Source organism: Synchiropus splendidus, chromosome 7 (assembly GCF_027744825.2).
Source record: "Synchiropus splendidus isolate RoL2022-P1 chromosome 7, RoL_Sspl_1.0, whole genome shotgun sequence".
Taxonomy (NCBI): domain Eukaryota; kingdom Metazoa; phylum Chordata; class Actinopteri; order Syngnathiformes; family Callionymidae; genus Synchiropus; species Synchiropus splendidus.
In genome coordinates, this window is record NC_071340.1 from 25,579,209 (window position 1) to 25,596,958 (window position 17,750).

At 47.0% G+C, this 17,750-nt stretch overlaps 1 long non-coding RNA gene across 16 annotated transcripts in view; it reads left to right on the forward strand.

Annotated features, from left to right (window-relative positions):
* The window catches only part of LOC128763122 (uncharacterized), a 31,609-nt gene extending 17,217 nt beyond the window's left edge, over window positions 1-14,392 (forward strand). For 3 of the 16 annotated variants that reach the window (XR_008415618.1, XR_008415615.1, XR_008415627.1), the window contains 5 exons: window positions 2,568-2,681; window positions 2,754-2,888; window positions 3,216-10,406; window positions 10,473-10,954; window positions 11,557-14,392. This is a non-coding gene — a long non-coding RNA (uncharacterized LOC128763122). Of the gene's footprint in view, window positions 1-16; window positions 2,682-2,753; window positions 2,889-3,212; window positions 10,955-11,556 lie in introns of all 16 variants that reach the window. The other 13 variants (XR_008415630.1, XR_008415620.1, XR_008415622.1 and 10 more) reach the window with 13 other exon arrangements.
* Window positions 14,393-17,750: the final 3,358 nt, after the last annotated feature.

The following is a 17,750-nucleotide window of genomic DNA, read 5'->3' on the forward strand; positions in this document are numbered from 1 at the left end:
TGCGGTCCACACCCAGGACGACACCCTTCAGTCCGTGACTCAGAATACAGCAGAAGAAAGCGTCTCCATGCTGAGGGGCCTCCTGAAGCTCAGTGAACCGTCCTCTACTGAACTCCTTCAAGCCCTGCACCTGTGTGTGGTCACTCAGGGAGCTGAAGCTCCTCAGACCTCGACGCATCTGCTCCATGGTTTGATCCTCAAACATCAGGACACGGAAGCCAAGCATGCTGAACACTTCTCCCAAGCTCTCTGCAAGATGAAGAACCTACATCTATTAACCACCCAGAGAAGAAGAGAGAATTCCAGCTGTTCAACACACGAGCGTCTCTGTCAGTGCCACGTCTGGTGGAGCCGTCCTGGAAGTTCTTGTTGTTGATGATCAAGCAGAGACCAACAGGGCTGCTGTTCAGTGGGTACAGCTCATCCTGAAATGGAGGCACAGTGTGAAGACAATACAACAACATTAGGTCATTGATGTTCCCTACCGTCTTCCGTTCCTTGCTCTGCAGCTGGTCTGTGAAAAAAAAAATGTCAGTGGAAGCAGTTGAACTGAAGGGTAGAAGCTGAAAAAGGTGACAAGAGTTGAGTTCTGATCAAACCCAAACTTACTCCTCTCTGGTCCAGATGCCAACCTGTGTGGTCCACTGTGATCCACCCTGGGGGAGGAAAGAGAAGCGTTTAGCAGACTCATTTGACTTCTGGTGTTTCACCAGTATTATTTCTGGACTGTGTTGATGACCACGAAGATGGATCTATAATATTTGCTGTGTCATTTTGCTTCTAAGCTGGAAAACAAACCTAAAGAGCTTGGACTCATTTTCTCACTTCAAATGTATTAAATCCTGTCTGGAACCCTGGATGTTCTGTGATGCTCTGGAGCTCTGTGACCATACCAGAGAGTCTCCAGCCTCCAGTCTGGTTTCTCCAGTCCAGCAGACAGCAGATCTAGTCCTGGTCCTCTGATGTGATTGAAGCTCAGGTCCAGCTCTCTCAGGTGAGATGGGTTAGATCTTAGAGCTGAGGCCAGAGTAGCACAGCCTTTGTGTGAAATCATACACCCTGACAGACTGTAAAGAAGGAGAAACTGTTTGATAAGATCATGAGAGCAGAAGCACCTGTGAGACCTGTGGACCAGAACTGAAGACAGGAGATGATGTGTCCTGACCTGAGATGCTCCACATGACAGTGTGGACTCTTCAGTCCCTCAGACAGCAGCTCCACTCCTGAATCCCTCAGCTTGTTGTCACTCAAGTCCAGTTTCACAAGTCGAGAGGACGGAGAGCTGAGGACTGAGGCCAGAAGTGAACCACTTCTCCTGAGTAGCTCACAGTCTCTCAGCCTGTGAAAGAGATGTGTCATCAGCAAGTCAGACCTTTCACTTCCCTCGAACCAACGCCCCTCTAGCAGCTGAGAGGACCAAGAAAATATGCTCCAAATCACCAGCAAATAGTCTGACTCTGCTATCAACAGACTGTATGACTTGATGTTGCTACCACCACAACATTAGCACGATGCTTTATGTTTTACAAAAAAACTGGTGAATTCACATTAGCTTGAAAATCGCTTCAGCTTGTCTAGACAGATGACCCACCCTGACCTGAGAGCCTTGAGGCGACAGAGTGGATTCTTCAGTCCCTCAGACAGCAGCTCCAGCCCTGAATCCTGTATCTTGTTGTGGCTCAGATCCAGTTGTGTCAGGCGAGAGGACGGAGAGCTGAGGACTGAGGCCAGAAGTGAACCACTTCTCTCTGACAGCTGACAGTCTCTGAGTCTGAATAGTGAGATGGAAATCCCATGTTCACTTCATGTCATGAGAGACGTTGCAGTGTGTGATCTACTTACAGAACTTCTTTTGAAGCTAGCACCACCGGCAGCAGCCTCTGAAGAACCTCCTCGGAAGCAGAGTATTTCTGCAGGTCAAACACCTCCAGATGTTCCTCTGAGGACAGTAAAATGAAGGCCAGGGTGGACCATTGTACTGGAGACAGTTGATCTGTAGAGAGACGTCCTGATCTCAGCAGCTGTTGGACCTCCACCAACAGAGGCGTGTCCTTCACTTCACTCAGACAGTGGAACAGGTTGATGGTTCTCTCTGGAGACACATTCTCATTTATGCTCTTCTTGATGAGCTCCGCTGTGTCCTGATGGGTCCAGGAGCTACTTCCTGTCTGTATTAACAATCCTTGTAGGAGACTCTGGTTGGTCTGCAGAGAAAGACCGAAGAGGAAGCACACGAATGAAGACAATCCATTTGGGTTTCCTACCGCCTCATCTATTGCTCTCTGGTAGAGCTGTTTTGGGTCAGGGTTTCTAAAGAGCCATGTCAGTTTATATGTTAGCGATGAATCGATCAGGTTGATTCCTAAGTTGAAGAATGTTAGGTGAACATGAAGAGCAATTAGGAATGACGAAAGAATCGGGTGGATGAAGATGAAGACTTTGTCTTGGTACAGTCCTGTCTCTTCTCTGATGAGCTGTGAGATCACTCCTGAGTGATCAGCATCTGTGATGTTGATGCCACACTCTTGGAGGTCTGATGCAGAGATGGTTCCATCTTTGTTCTGCAGCTGCTTACAGGCCACTTTTCCCAGAGACTCAATCATCTTCCTGCTCTCAGGAGTCCAAACTGGGTCTGCCTCTGCTCCTCCATGGCACTTGAGCTTCTTGACTTGGATCACCAGGTAGTGAGTGTACATCTCAGTAAGGGTGTTGGGCAGCTCTCCGGTCTCTCTGCTCTTCAACGTGTCCTGCAGAACTGTGGCAGTGATCCAGCTGTGGATGGGGATGCGACACATGCGGTAGAGGCTGCGTGAGCTCCTGATGTGAGAGGTGATGGCGGTCTGCTCCTCATCTCTGAACCTCATCCTGAAATACTCCTCCTTCTGCAGGTCAGTGAACCCTCTGACCTCTGTCACCATGTCCACACACTCAGGGGGGATCAGACTGGCTGAGACAGGTCTTGCGGTGATCCAGACGTGAGCTGAGGGAAGCAGCTTCCCCCTGATGAGGTTGGTCAGCAGCACGTCTACTGAGGTGGACTCTGTAGCTGCTGTCAGTATCCGGCTGTTGAAGTCCAGAGGCTGTCGATGCAGCTCCAGTCCATCCAAGATGAACAGAACCTGGACTCCTTCAAAGCTACTGAGTCCAGATTCTTTGGTTTCAGGAAAGAAGAGATGAACAAGTTCCACCAAACTCAACTTCTTCTCTTTCAGCAGGTTCAGCTCTCTGAAGGTGAAAGGAAACACCAGCTGGAAGTTCTGGTGGGCTTTGTCTTCAGCCCAGTCCAGAGTCAGCTTCCGTGTCAGGAGGGTCTTCCCAGTGCCAGCCACGCCCTTCGTCAGCAGGCTCCTGATTGGCCGCTTTCTCTCAGGTGAAGCAGTAAAGAGGCCTCCTTGACTGAGAGCATGGTCAGATCCCTCCTCAGTGATGTAGAGCTCTGTGTAGACCTGATTCAGAGGGACGGCGTTTCGTGCTGTAGAGATCCCCTCCCACACACTGTGGAACTTCTCCTGCAGCCTCCTCTTCAGTCGTCCTTCACACTCAGCCACACAAGCTCCTGAATGAAGGGAGAGGTCCGATAACTCAGACAGTGAAGGAGGTAGCAGGAGTGTAAAAAACGTTAAAGAGCGGCAGACGCTGTATTCCCTCCACAAGAGGGAAGTGTGAAGAGCAGCAGTTGTGTTCACGGTTCCACTGTAAACGACACTGCTGAGTCATCATCATTGTTGCTTGAGAGATGAGGAACAGAGTCTTTTGTCGATCAAACAAACATCTGTAAAAGCTCTGTTATTCTCTATAGCCACAGCCAGTGGGTGTCATGAGGTGAGGGAATTTACTTCATCACAAACTTGGGATCACCGTGAAGATTGTTCTGTTTTACGGCCATCATAGATGAATATTTAATAAAATAAAACTCCGGCACCTTCAGGGTTAACTCGACTGCTTTGTTCCCCACTTCCTCTGTGAAGAGTTCCGCTCTACAGCTGAGGTGGACTGAACCATTTTACGTGGTGGCTGAGAAATGTTTCCAAAACAAATGAACTTAGTCTTACTAACACTTAACAAGATAATAAAGATAAAATACATTTGTGATTGCAAGTTTATGACTGAATCTAATATTATTTTGTCAGTATTACGACTGTATGAGGAGCCTCTTTGGGCCCCTGTCAACCATAGGCCCCCAGGATCTGTCTCCTTATTCCTTCTCAGCGACCTGGTCATGAACCCCTTCACCAGAGCGTAGGTGGCTCACCAGGAAGTGTCATTTGTCTCATTTCAGTGTTATTGCCGCTAATCTGTGCTCACTACGACAGAGCCTAAAATATAGATGACCATTAAAGGAACTAAATATTAATACTAATATGGTTTTTTTATAAAGTGTGCAGCAGTCTAAACCTGCTGATGTTGATCCAAAATTCACCCGTTCACTTCATAACCACGCTCCTGATTTGTCCGTTCACACTGACCTCCGAGCAGCTCTCCTCCACTCTGAAGACTTGTGTCCATGTTATGAAGCCTCCAGCTGAGCTCAGCTCCTTCTGATCAAACTCAACACTGACAGATAGAGCGCGTCCCGTGGGTTAGAGAAAGGGGAGTGTCCTCTCTCTTCCTGTGAAGCCCCGTCATGACAGCAATAGTGACATGTTGTCAAGTCACAAACAAGTCAACAAACAGTTCTTGTGTTGATAAACGAAGAGTGTTTTCATGCGTTGTTATTGTGATGGACACCAGCTTCTCCTGTGCTGCTGACAGATCCTGGCAGGAACTTTGTGTCACTCAGATCCCTGGTCCTCACTCTGCCCTCCTCCCACACTCTGGAGGAGTCTGTCCGCCCTCCAGTGGTCAACGGCACTGAGGAACCGTTGCAAGATAATGACTTCACAATGGTCCCTGACCCTGACATTGACTACGCTCTATGTTCAATACAGGACTTGAACTGTAACTCTACACAGATGTACTGAGCTCTGTTGACTTTGGTCTTCATCTCATTGCCGTAATACTTCGATCAGCGGATTGAAAAACTGCTCATGTGATAGTCAAAATGAGTCGAAGCATGGATTCATTCCTTTAAATCCTAAAAGTGGAGCTGCAGTCCACCCGAGAAAATTGGGGCTGGGAGTGGGGAACAACCTGGAAAAGTTGCTGTCCATCACAAAGCTCATGCAAACTCACACTGCTGGACAATTTCGTCCCTATGACATGTATGTTTTTAGTTAACTCGTGGCACACGATTCGCTGGCTTTTCACATGTTTAACAGTGGAGGGGAGTGAGAAATACAAAAATATCAGTGCTGTACTCAAGTCTAGTTTTCGAGTGAAATGCACCAGAGTAAGTTACTTTGTGGGTACTTGGAACTTACTCTACTATTTATGGAGGCAATTATTGTATTTATATTCCGCTGCATTTCTCCACTGTGTTACTTAAAAGAATGAATCTTTGAGGTGGAACAACATGTTCCGGATGTGGATTTCATCTGCCGGCTGAGAATTTGTGTTAAACAGACTGAATGATGTAATTCAGTGTTTGAGTGGTGAATTGGAAAGAAAGGAATCTGATCGCTGTTTGTCATATTTCAGTATTTATTATTTGATCTCCATGTGAAGAGATGAACAACAAAATATAATTCCAACATTCTTTTTAAATCATTCACCAAAGTTTTAGCTCTAGTTCAACAGGTCTGTTGTTGCCTCAGAACTGAAAATCAGATTCTCAATCTGGGCATGAGAAAGAGTGTGTTTACAAAAGAATGTGATTGTCTGATCTGATCTAACTTCTCTGTGCTCCAGCAGCCAATCATGGTCAACTTCAATTCATCTTCAGAGCACAGACGCTCCAAGTTACGACTACATATGAAAGTTTCCCTGACAGTTGCTTAGGCTGTTGCTTACTTAAAGCGGACCCTGTCAGAGAAGTTTTACCTTCACCAACAGGCACTCTGATGGGACAGTCATCACACCAGGAATATGGTCTTTACTCGCGAAGAGTGCTGTGTGGCTGCTTCTCACACAACCAAAGCAAGGCCATTGGCGCACTGAATAGCTCACCACAGTACCTCTCTTTTTATTACAAAAGGGTTCTATAACAGGTCACATGATCAATTACACAGCAGTGAGAGTTATTAAGATAAGGCAGGTGAATAACCGAGGCACCTGCATGACAGTTTTTAATTGCATACTTCTGTTCTTTTGCTGTCGTCTGAGTGAGTCTGGCGTGACCCACTCCTCTTGTCTGTGAGAGTTGATAACTCCAGAGTTGATAACTCCAGGTGGTCACAGCACAAGCCGCTTCCTCAAAGTTGACCGGAATTCAGGCATCTGCTTCCGAGCTCCAACTGTTCGGTATCCTTCTTTCTTGCTCACCTCGTTGTTGACTCGTGTGAGGATGGAGAGAAAATCTTCCTCCCTGAAACACAGCACAGGGAACAGTTATACTAGGAGAACAGACTGTTGACTGATGTGAGATCCTGGACCCACAGAATCGACTTTTATGTGACTGAGGTTGCAGTACAACAGTGACAACACCTTCAGCTAAGATCAACCAGTGAGCGAGAGCAGCATAATTTGTTGGTGAAGGTTGTTGAACCAGTAGCTCCAACTCCACTGCAGGGGAACTGAACTCACCTCTGGCTGCCGAACCTCAACTCCTCACACAAGGTTTGAATAAACCAGGTGCCTTTCACTGGATGTCTCAGTGAGACATAATCTTCAACTGTTGCCATGGCGACCAGGACGTCTGCTTCTTCAGGGATGGATGCTTGATGGCCATCTTCTTCCAGATCAGCTTCCATCTCTGGCACCAACACTCCCTGCTGCTCCTGACCACCTTGGCAGGCCTGGATTAGGAATACTTTAGGTCTGCCGGTGAGCTGGTGTGTAGACATGAAGGCTGCAGTGATTTCTTTAACAGACAGAGCTTCGCGGTCCACACCCAGGACGACACCCTTCAGTCCGTGACTCAGAATACAGCAGAAGAAAGCGTCTCCATGCTGAGGGGCCTCCTGAAGCTCAGTGAACCGTCCTCTACTGAACTCCTTCAAGCCCTGCACCTGTGTGTGGTCACTCAGGGAGCTGAAGCTCCTCAGACCTCGACGCATCTGCTCCATGGTTTGATCCTCAAACATCAGGACACGGAAGCCAAGCATGCTGAACACTTCTCCCAAGCTCTCTGCAAGATGAAGAACCTGCATCTATTAACTGCCCAGAGAAGAAGAGAGAATTCCAGCTGTTCAACACACGAGCGTCTCTGTCAGTGCCACGTCTGGTGGAGCCGTCCTGGAAGTTCTTGTTGTTGATGATCAAGCAGAGACCAACTGGGTTGCTGTTCAGTGGGTACAGCTCATCCTGAAATGGAAGTAAATATCAATTTTGAAAATGTCAGCATGGTGAATGAAACTGAAAATCAGCGACATTCATTTAGGGTCTGATTGAATGATGATGAATGAAGATATAGTTGTAGACCACCTTTTGTTGCTTGCTCTGCAGCTGGTCTGTAACCAGAAAGAGAAATACTTCATTAAGTTGAGGCGACGTAGCTCAGATGGTAGAGTTGCTGGCAGTGACTGAGAGGTTGCCAGTTCAATCCTCCTGATGTTTGTGTCGGCGTGTGGCTGGCGGTTCAGATGGTGCAATGCCTAGCAGCCTACTGCCGCTTCGCCAAGTTCATATCAGGCAGCGGATTCACACCGAAAGATGTTCGAGACTTTTGAGGAGCTCTATATTCTTCTCCACCTCGCTATCATCCACGTTGTCAAATCAATCAAATTACTTACGCCTCTCTGGTCCTGATGCTAACCTCTGTGGTCCACTGTGATCCACCCTGGGGGAGGAAAGAGATGAGCAGATTCATTTGAGTTCTGGTGTTTCATCAGCATTCTTTCAAGACTGCCTTGATGACAGCAAAGATGTCTTGTGGGTCACAAGCTCTTTGGAGCTCAGTCGTGTCCTCTGTCCATACCAGAGAGTCTCCAGCCTCCAGTCTGGTTTCTCCAGTCCAGCAGACAGCAGATCTAGTCCTGGTCCTCTGATGTGATTGAAGCTCAGGTCCAGCTCTCTCAGGTGAGATGGGTTAGATCTTAGAGCTGAGGCCAAAGTAGCACAGCCTCTGTGTGAAATCGTACACCCTGACAGACTGTAAAGAAGGAGAAACTGTTGGAGAACTGAAGACAGGAGATGATGTGTCCTGACCTGAGAGTCTCCACATGGCAGTGTGGACTCTTCAGTCCCTCAGACAGCAGCTCCACTCCTGAATCCTTCAGCTTGTTGTCACTCAGGTCCAGTTTCACAAGTCGAGAGGACGGAGAGCTGAGGACTGAGGCCAGAAGTGAACCACTTCTCTTGGACAGCTCACAGTCTGTCAGCCTGTGAAAGACACAAATGTCATCATGTCACTATTTTGACAAGACCTCAAGCACTTCATTTCAACTCTGTACAGTACAACTATCTAACAAAGTATAAAGTGCGCCTCTCTTGTCAAACATACTCTAACAATGTTGGACATACCTGTGCAAAAAAACAAAACAAAACAAAACAAAAAACTACACATAGTATGGTCAAATTTCACCAGGGAGGAAATAATAAAGGGCTATTGTCTTACCATGTTACAGCAACAAGTCAACATTTCTGTCAATTACCTCTGCATGCATATGGGTGGACCATGATGGTAGTGCAAATTAGATGTTCATTGAAGGGACAAGAATGGCCGACCTTCATCTCTCTTCAAGTGTTAGGCTGACATCTGGTGAACAATGCCTTTTTTTTAAGTTGGAATTCATGCCTCGGGTTAGAGTCTCGCTGTGTGCCATTGTTTGAGCCAACATATCCGGGGCATTATTGTCTTGCACAAAGATTGTTGTGGACCATTGGCATGTCTCTACAGTCTTCCATATACAGTATATATAGATTATATTCACTGTATATGGCAGATAGTATTTGGTAATGCCCTCTTTTTTTTTTACAAACTCTTGTCGCCCAAGCCTGGTGAAATGGCTACACAGCAGCCACCATTGTGTCTTCAAAGAAGAACTTTTCTTGGTTCTGCTTCAGAACCTCATGACCACAGTTGGAACCTGCAGAGGACTGATGCCACAAAGAATCAGCTGCTTCTTTGAAGAGCTAAAGGACTCTCTGAAGCTAGAGAGATGATGTGTCCTGACCTGAGGGTCTCCAGGCGACAGAGTGGATTCTTCAGTCCCTCAGACAGCAGCTCCAGCCCTGAATCCTGTATCTTGTTGTGGCTCAGATCCAGTTGTGTCAGGCGAGAGGACGGAGAGCTGAGGACTGAGGCCAGAAGTGAACCACTTCTCTCTGACAGCTGACAGTCTCTGAGTCTGAATAGTAAGATGGAAATCAAACACCCATTCCACTTCATGTCATGAGAGAAGTTGCAGTGTGTGATCTACTTACAGAACTTCTTTTGAAGCTAGCACCGCCGGCAGCAGCCTCTCAAGAACCTCCTCGGAAGCAGAGTATTTCTGCAGGTCAAACACCTCCAGATGTTCCTCTGAGGACAGTAAAATGAAGGCCAGGGTGGACCATTGTACTGGAGACAGTTGATCTGTGGAGAGACGTCCTGATCTCAGCAGCTGTTGGACCTCCTCCACTAGAGAAGTTTCCTTCACTTCACTCAGACAGTGGAACAGATTGATGGTTCTCTCTGGAGACACATTCTCATTTATGCTATTCTTGATGAGCTCTGCTGTGTCCTGATGGGTCCAGGAGCTACTTCCTGTCTGTATTATCAATCCTTGTAGGAGACTCTGGTTGGTCTGCAGAGAAAGACCCAGAAGGAAGCGCAGGAACAAGTCCAGATGTCCACATGGACTTTTTACTGCTTCATTTATTGCTCTCTGGTAGAACGGTTTTTGGTAACGTGGGTATCTAAAGATCATTGGCAGACCAATTGTTTGTCGTGAATCCAGCAGATTGAGTCCAGAGTTGACAAATGTCAGGTGGACATGAAGAGCAGCCAGAAACTCCTGGAGACTGAGGTGGATGAAGCAGAAGACCTTGTCCTGGTAGAGTCCTCTCTCCTCTCTGAAGATCTCTGTGAAGACTCCTGAGTAAAGTGCAGCAGCTGTGATGTCGATGCCACACTCTGTGAGGTCTGATTCAAAGAAGACGTTATAGAACGAGTTTTCTCTCTGCAGGTGCTGAAAAGCCAGTTTTCCCAGAGACTCCATCATCCTCCTGCTCTCAGGATCCCAAACTGGGTCGGTCCCAGATCCTCCATGGTACTTGAGCTTCTTGACTTTGGCCTGAACCACCAGGAAGTGGATGTACATCTCAGTCAGGGTGTTGGGCAGCTCTCCGGTCTCTCTGCTCTTCAACCTGTCCTGCAGAACTGTGGCAGTGATCCAGCAGAAGATGGGGATGTGACACATGATGTAGAGGCTGCGTGAGCTCCTGATGTGAGAAATGATGGCGGTCTGCTCCTCATCTCTGAACCTCTTCCTGAAATACTCCTCCTTCTGCAGGTCAGTGAACCCTCTGACCTCTGTCACCATGTCCACACACTCAGGGGGGATCAGACTGGCTGAGACAGGTCTTGCGGTGATCCAGACGTGAGCTGAGGGAAGCAGCTTCCCCCTGATGAGGTTGGTCAGCAGCACGTCTAATGAGGTGGACTCTGTAGCTGCTGTCAGTATCCGGCTGTTGAAGTCCAGAGGGAGTCGACACTCGTCCAGACCGTCCAAGATGAACAGAACCTGGACTCCTTCAAAGCCACTGAGTCCAGATTCTTTGGTTTCAGGAAAGAAGAGATGAAGTAGTTCCACCAAACTCAACTTCTTCTCTTTCAGCAGGTTCAGCTCTCTGAAGGTGAAAGGAAACACCAGCTGGAAGTTCTGGTGGGCTTTGTCTTCAGCCCAGTCCAGAGTCAGCTTCTGTGTCAGGAGGGTCTTCCCAATGCCAGCCACGCCCATCGTCAGCAGGCTCCTGATTGGTGGGTCTATGTCAGGTGAGGCTTTAAAGAGGTCTTCTAGTCTGATGGTAGTTTTTGGTCTTGTCTGGTTTCTCGTTACTGCATACATCTGTCGGACCTCATGCTCCTGGTTGACCTGGTCTGTGCCCCCCTCAGTGATGTAGAGCTCTGTGTAGATCTGATTCAGAGGGGCAGAGTTTCCTGCTCTTGGGAACCCCTCAGACACACTGTGGAACTTCTTCTGCAGCCTCCTCTTCAGTCGCCCTGTGCACTTGGTCCATCTGGACACATTTCCTAGATGCTATTGAAGAAATATTAGAAATCATGTGAATAAATGATCATTAAGTCATATTCTATTCTCCAGATCATGATACAAACTGTCAGTCCTTCGTCTTGTGTGATGAAAAACCTTCACAATTCTCTCTCCTAAAATGCTTGTTTTCCATGGCCTTATTGAAGATTTCACTCATACTTTGATGCTTTAGAATTTGTTGGTGGTCCCTAACTGATGGCAGCTCGTAGCATTAGCGTTGCCTGTGAGAGTGTGTCCGCCATCAGTGAAACCTAATGGGGACGGACGCCACCACCAATAGCAGAGCGGAGCTCCGTCTAATATCCAACTGTTTTCACCTTGGCAGCCGGAGACCTGCATGTGTTGATGTGAACCAAGGCAGACGAGCGCGTCAGAGAACCTATGAGGACCACTCCCTCTCATCAAAGAAACAGGGATCCAGAGACTCACAGTCGACCAGTGTCATGATCAAAGGTTCCCTGGATTAAAAATAAGTTTAAAACTACGATGGTGAACCAAAGTCCACCACACTCTCCACAACTGGCGCACGGCGATATTAGCTGTCAAACGCCGCATAGCTGGAGAGCGTGGCGCCGTCACGGTCTCGTCATGTTCACGTGTGCATGTCGTGTGTTTATTGAATGTGAGATGAAATCTCAATTTTTGCAGTAGCTTGTGTACGATAAGGTGCAGTTAATATTCTGTTTTGACCTACTACTAACACCATGTATCACTTTCAGAAACATGCACAAATTTACAAACCAAAGTGCTATATATTTGTACAAACCTGCAGCAAATGCCTTAGGTGTTTTTGAAGAAGTCCCTGTACACTATCGGACACAGGTGTACAAAGTCTCTGTGTGTCACGTCTCTTTTTGTCCACCTGGTGGCAGTAATAGCACACTCTGTGTTCCAGTAGTGCTGACTGAGGAATTCAACTTTCCGCTTTTGAGAGAAGGCAGAACAGCACATCAGTACTGTTTCTTCCTACACCAACGTTACAGAAATCACCCCTAAACGTGTGGATGACTTATCAGTCAGTCAAGTCAGTCATTGTCATTTTACTCGACCCGTTTACCACCACGTATGTAGTTTTGAGTCTTAACTTCGAAGATATATTTTTCACTTTCTTTAATCAGTTATTTCTGTGGACCCTGTATTAATACTGTCATCTGTTGCAGACTGAAATTGAAAGTATTGCAAGTGTATTTTCAGCTAGAAATGTGCAAATTCCTCTGTTTTCTGCCTGTGTTGCTGGCAGCTTGACACTTCAACTCACATGCTGAAAACATGACGGATGTGTGCCGCACATGATGTCATGCCCCAAGACGCAGCAGAAGAAAGCAAACATTCATATTTGGCTTTTAGAAAATAATACAAAATATTATGGCACAGTGACTTGGGTAGGTAACTTTAAAACTGAATCTTGTTTTAGATTAGATTAAATGGCCTTTATCAGTTACGACTTATTATACGATAATAAGAGTAACGCAGAGCGGACTTGGAGCGTACCTGGAATGTGGAGTCCACATGGGACTGATGCTGCAGGAGAGCATCTGAGAGCAGCCGATCCCCTCTGTGAAGAACATAAGGCAGACGATATTGGTGATGGGAGCTGTGTGGTGTCAGTCGAGCACCCCACCACTCCAACTGTCATGACTGAGACCAGAACCTTATTTTCTGTTGCATTGTTGTGAGAGAAAAAAGTGGCCGAAAATGTCCCCAAAGTGCGACTTCTCTCTGACTTATATTTCACCTGTTGAAATGTCAGTGACGTGTAGATGTTTTCATCTACTGGTATTGATGAGAGCATTTTGTGAGCGAAGCACTCAGTCACACAGGTCAGGGTCATGAGTGCAGCGGGACTAGTATTGGATCTGTCAGACTCTGGCCCTCCTCTTCTTTCTGCCCGTCTTTGCAGGTGTCTTTGCCGTGTTACTGAATAAACTGGCAACCTCGCTGTTTGGCGTCACGTGGGTGCCGTTTTTGTTATATATTATACAGTATCTGCGCAATGCTGAGCCAAACTGAAACCGAAACTGAAAAGTAACTTTTGTATGGTTTGAAACGGACAAGAAATGTGGCTATATTATCGCCGTTCATCTCAGTTATATCATCCTTGTCTTGATCCATCAGCTGAGTCCGTGATTTTAAACATCAAAAGAGAAATGTTTCCGGATTCATCCGTTCACCTGGCGACCCACTCTTGACTCTCTTGTTCAGTGGGCAGTTGTGAAGTGACTGACCTGTGAGAAGCTCCACTTGTGTCCATGTTTGAAGGTGAAGTTCACACTGGAGTCAAGCGACACGACTCGGCCGCGATCACCGTCAAGCCTCCAAAAAAACAAAAAACCTGCGCGTTTAGGCGGAGCATTACGGTAGCAGTGACGCAGCGTGGAAGCAAAGTCCAGAAGAGCGTAACTCGAGATAAATGATTCAAATAAAACATTGTGATGTTCTTTTTGCGAATTAAAACTTAATCCTAGCGTTTATTTAATTATTTTTATTATTATTGTGTAATGCATGTAAATACGGATTTGAGTCGTAGTCGAGTATATTGAACTTAGACCTCCAATGTTCTGCAATATTTGTGAACCTCTGTCAAAAGCAACGTCACATCCTGACTGATGAAGGTAGTGTCTGGCACACGACTGAGTGTGGAGACATTCTGCCGTATGTCTGTGGAGAAAACCTCTGTTCATCTGAGTGCAGGTTTCAGGACAGTGAGTTGGTTTTGACTGTCAGAGTGACTCACTGCTGCCCCCTTCTGGACGAAGAGCAATCCCGCACACTAGTGCCACCTCACACCACTAGAGAGCAGTGTCTTCCTTTGTAACGTCTGCACCGGCCCATGTGAGGACATGTGGCGGCCCGCTGGGTCCTCACATGGTGACTCAGGGTTTATGTTTATGTTACAATGGTGTTTCAGCCAACTTTTTCCCAACTTGTTTCAGTTATTAGCAGATGCCATATTTTATTTTGTCTGCTATGACAATGAGTTCTGTTTTCCAAACGTGTTTGTGTTGTGCTGTTTAAACCTCTTGGCATTCATCTTTGTTCTCAGCCGTGTTTTCCTTGGTGTTCAGTGGAGTAAAATACAGTGGTGCCTCGGTTTTCGCACGTCTCGGAATTCCAACAAAAATTTCTAGATTTTTTTTGCTTCCGATTTCGAACGAAAATCTGGAACTCGAACGCTCCCAAAAAAAGCCGGAAAAAACATAACGTGCGCGGACCGAACAGCTGAGCCACGAGGCGCTTTGTTATTGTGTATAACGCAGCCTCTGTATGCAGACGTGTCCCGTTAGCTCCATTGACTGACTGTTTTTTCTTCATATTGAGGTGTAAAACCTTTCCTGTCTCCACACTGGACCGTGGTAGAGTGTCACAGGGGAGGTGCTGGAGCGCTCACTCCAGGGTTTGATGTCCTGTTGTGGGCTGGAGCTGGGACAGGGATGAGGCCAGTCTGGGACAGAGCGTGACTTGGTTTATGACTTTGTCACAGCCAAACTGCACAGAAGCGCACATTCAGAGCTGGACACGCACCGGGCACCTCTTCACTTCTGGAGAGACGTCACTCACTCGGCAACCCCTCCCACATGCAGCGGCCACACACATAGAGGAACAGCCACCTGCAGCAGACGCTCTACATTCACTCCTACAAAAGACTATTTTAAGGCTTGGAACGCATTATTGCTTTTTCCATTACTTGTAGTGGGAAAAATCAATTCAGATTTTGAGCAATTCGCTTCTCGAACGGCCGTCTGGAACGGATTGTGGTCGAGAACCGAGGCACCACTGTACATTGGTTGAGAACTGAAGGGACGGCCATGACGTTGCTATGGTAACTGACAGTGACAGACAGGATGCTCAGCTGCATCACTGTGGGTCATAACCCCAGTGAGCCGTCTCCATTTCAATCTGACCCTAATTCAGAAACTTTATGGCTCCTCCCAGCTGTGGCTCCCATTACTGTAAATACATATACGAAACGAGACGAGAAGCAAAGCATTTCTGGTAATGAGTTTCACTCTACATGAAAGACTCATCTGCATTATTAATGCATTGATGAGACATTATAGTGCGTTTATAAGGCTTCACAGATGTTATGTTCCGAATCATGTGAGACCACTAGGAACAGGATTTGTGAAGTGTTAGAAGCTGCAGAATTTGAAAGAATTGTGTGTGTTTTCAATTGCCGTGTTGGTTTGTTGTTGTCACAAGCTTTTGACTCTGGGCTTCTCCCCCCTGTGGATATATTGGTGAACAGCAATAGCAGCGTAAAGCATGGAAGCAACATGGTTTGAAACGGACGGGTACAATTTTGTTGGAGCATGACGAATACATGACAAGTTCAAGGGCACTAAACACGAGGTCACCAGCAAAGAGTCATGACCCTCAATGTTTAAGGTTCAAAACCAGCCCCGATTGGAGGTTAAAAACGCCAAGAATTAAACAAGTAAATTCTTAAACTGCTGCTGGTGAGAGTGAATTTGATGAAAGGTAGAACAGGAAAGAAGTTTGTGCTTCAAGAGGAAAACCAGAGAGTCTGCTGTGCTGTGAGTCTGTGGTGCAGGTGGACAATTAATGACAGAGTTAAATTTGCTCTGTGAGATTTAGAGTGTTCACTAAGTATTAATTTAGTTGGACCTGGAGCTTGGTCAGCGTTTGAATTGTGATGGAGTGTGACGGGTGGACTCCATCACTCGAGTCTGTGACCAAAACACAGAGCTGTGTTCTGAACTGTTGAGGGAACTCCTGAGGCCAACAGAGGTGTAGTTGTTCAGGTCCCACAGCTGAAGTGTGGCGGTTCCGCATGACAGTTAGTCGCTTGCAGGGATGGGTGTGGATCTCATCGGTTGATGCGTTCCACACATCCACTCAGCCCTCAGAAGGGTCCACCATGACTGTGCTTTGTTTGTGCAAACCGAGGCTCTCCGGCTCCCCCTGGCCGCCCTGGGTTTATCTACGACCCGCCCTGCAGCACGCACCGGGATGTTTTGTGTTTACGGAGACACCAACACGCGCCTGTAATCCCCATGTGAAGTGGCTGTTATCAACATGTGCCGCATGAGAACGCGTCTCTCTTGCTGCTCAGATATTTCACCGTTCCGCTGAGAAGCTCGATCAGCGATTCCCCCTTCTCTGACATCTTCTCTCTGGTGATCCTCTTTGCAGACACTTGGGAGGTCCCGCTGCTGTGATCAGTCATCCGCAAAGCTTGCTTTCCCCCGACCGGTTTGAACCAGCCTGAAGCAGAAACTGCGGCTCTCAGTACCGCCACGCTAAGCGCCGCTAAACCCGTAGATTTTCTACTAGGAGGTCGACTTCCTCTTAATCCTGCCACTTTTTCACAATCACTACCTGAGTCAGGCTTTCTGCCTCGGGCGTCGCCGCCTTTCCTCTTCTCTGTGGGCAGCAGCATGAGGAAAACCACTAAACTGCTTTGCTCATTCCTGACCAAATATGACTTCATTGCATCCAGAAGTATATTGGGTTCCCGTTCAGGAAGAACCTGCTGGAGGGTTGCAGCTCACTTGTGGCGCCCTCTTCTGTAAGTCATGCACAAAGTGTTGAGTTTCTCAACAACAATTCGCAGGAATGTAGATAGATGTAGGGGGAACCTTGTGAACCTTTATGGTTCTGGAACAATATGATAGCAAATGAGGGTCTTTGCAAATGAGCTTGTAAAAATAGTGTCATTTTTTAGCCCAAATTGAGCTCCAGGCTTCAAAGATTTTGTCAAAATCTATGCTTTATTTGCAAAATGCAGTGAGTATTTCAAGTGCAAAGAACAGACACACAATAAATAACCGTCCATGCTAAATAAGAAATGATGATAAAATAATTCAGGGCTGACAGCGGTGTAGTGAGTGCTGGGTGTATAGTTCTGGAGATCCACACAGGGGCGGAGCCTGAGAGAGGTTTGGATGGGGGCGGAGTCAGAGAGGTAAAGGTGTGTGTGAGCGGCTCATTCAAACAGTATATGCTGATCTGTTCCACAGGGATGTAGAGGGTCAGAAACAGCCTGGAGAGAGATGGAGGTCGGCCATCTTTGTTTACGTCTGCAGCGTATAGTGTTGCTGACGCTGCACTAGTCAGTTCTGCTTTTTACTTCCCTCTATTCTACATTTCAATCATGGGGATTTGGACATTTATGAAGGGATTCAGAATAATTCACGTCCGAATCGCGACCCTTGGTGGCAACATTTGTGGGCAAATGTGAGCGTTTGGTGCCACAGGTGGCTTGAGCTCAACAAGGACAGAGGGAATAGGATGATGCACAGTAGAGGGGTGGGCGAAAGGAGACTGATGCGATGGGTGGAATTGGCGGGAAAGTCGCGGTGACTAACTACAAGTGTCGTACTGCAGCACTACGATCCTTGTATGCTATGCTAAGCTAAGCTAATCAATCCCTCCATCTCTGAAGGTATTTACGACCGCAGCCATTTTTGTAACGCTCCACACACCCGGCTTCCTGAGTCGTAAACATTCTCAACATCGTCGTGTATTTATTGTTAACCGAGCTGAATGACTGCCACA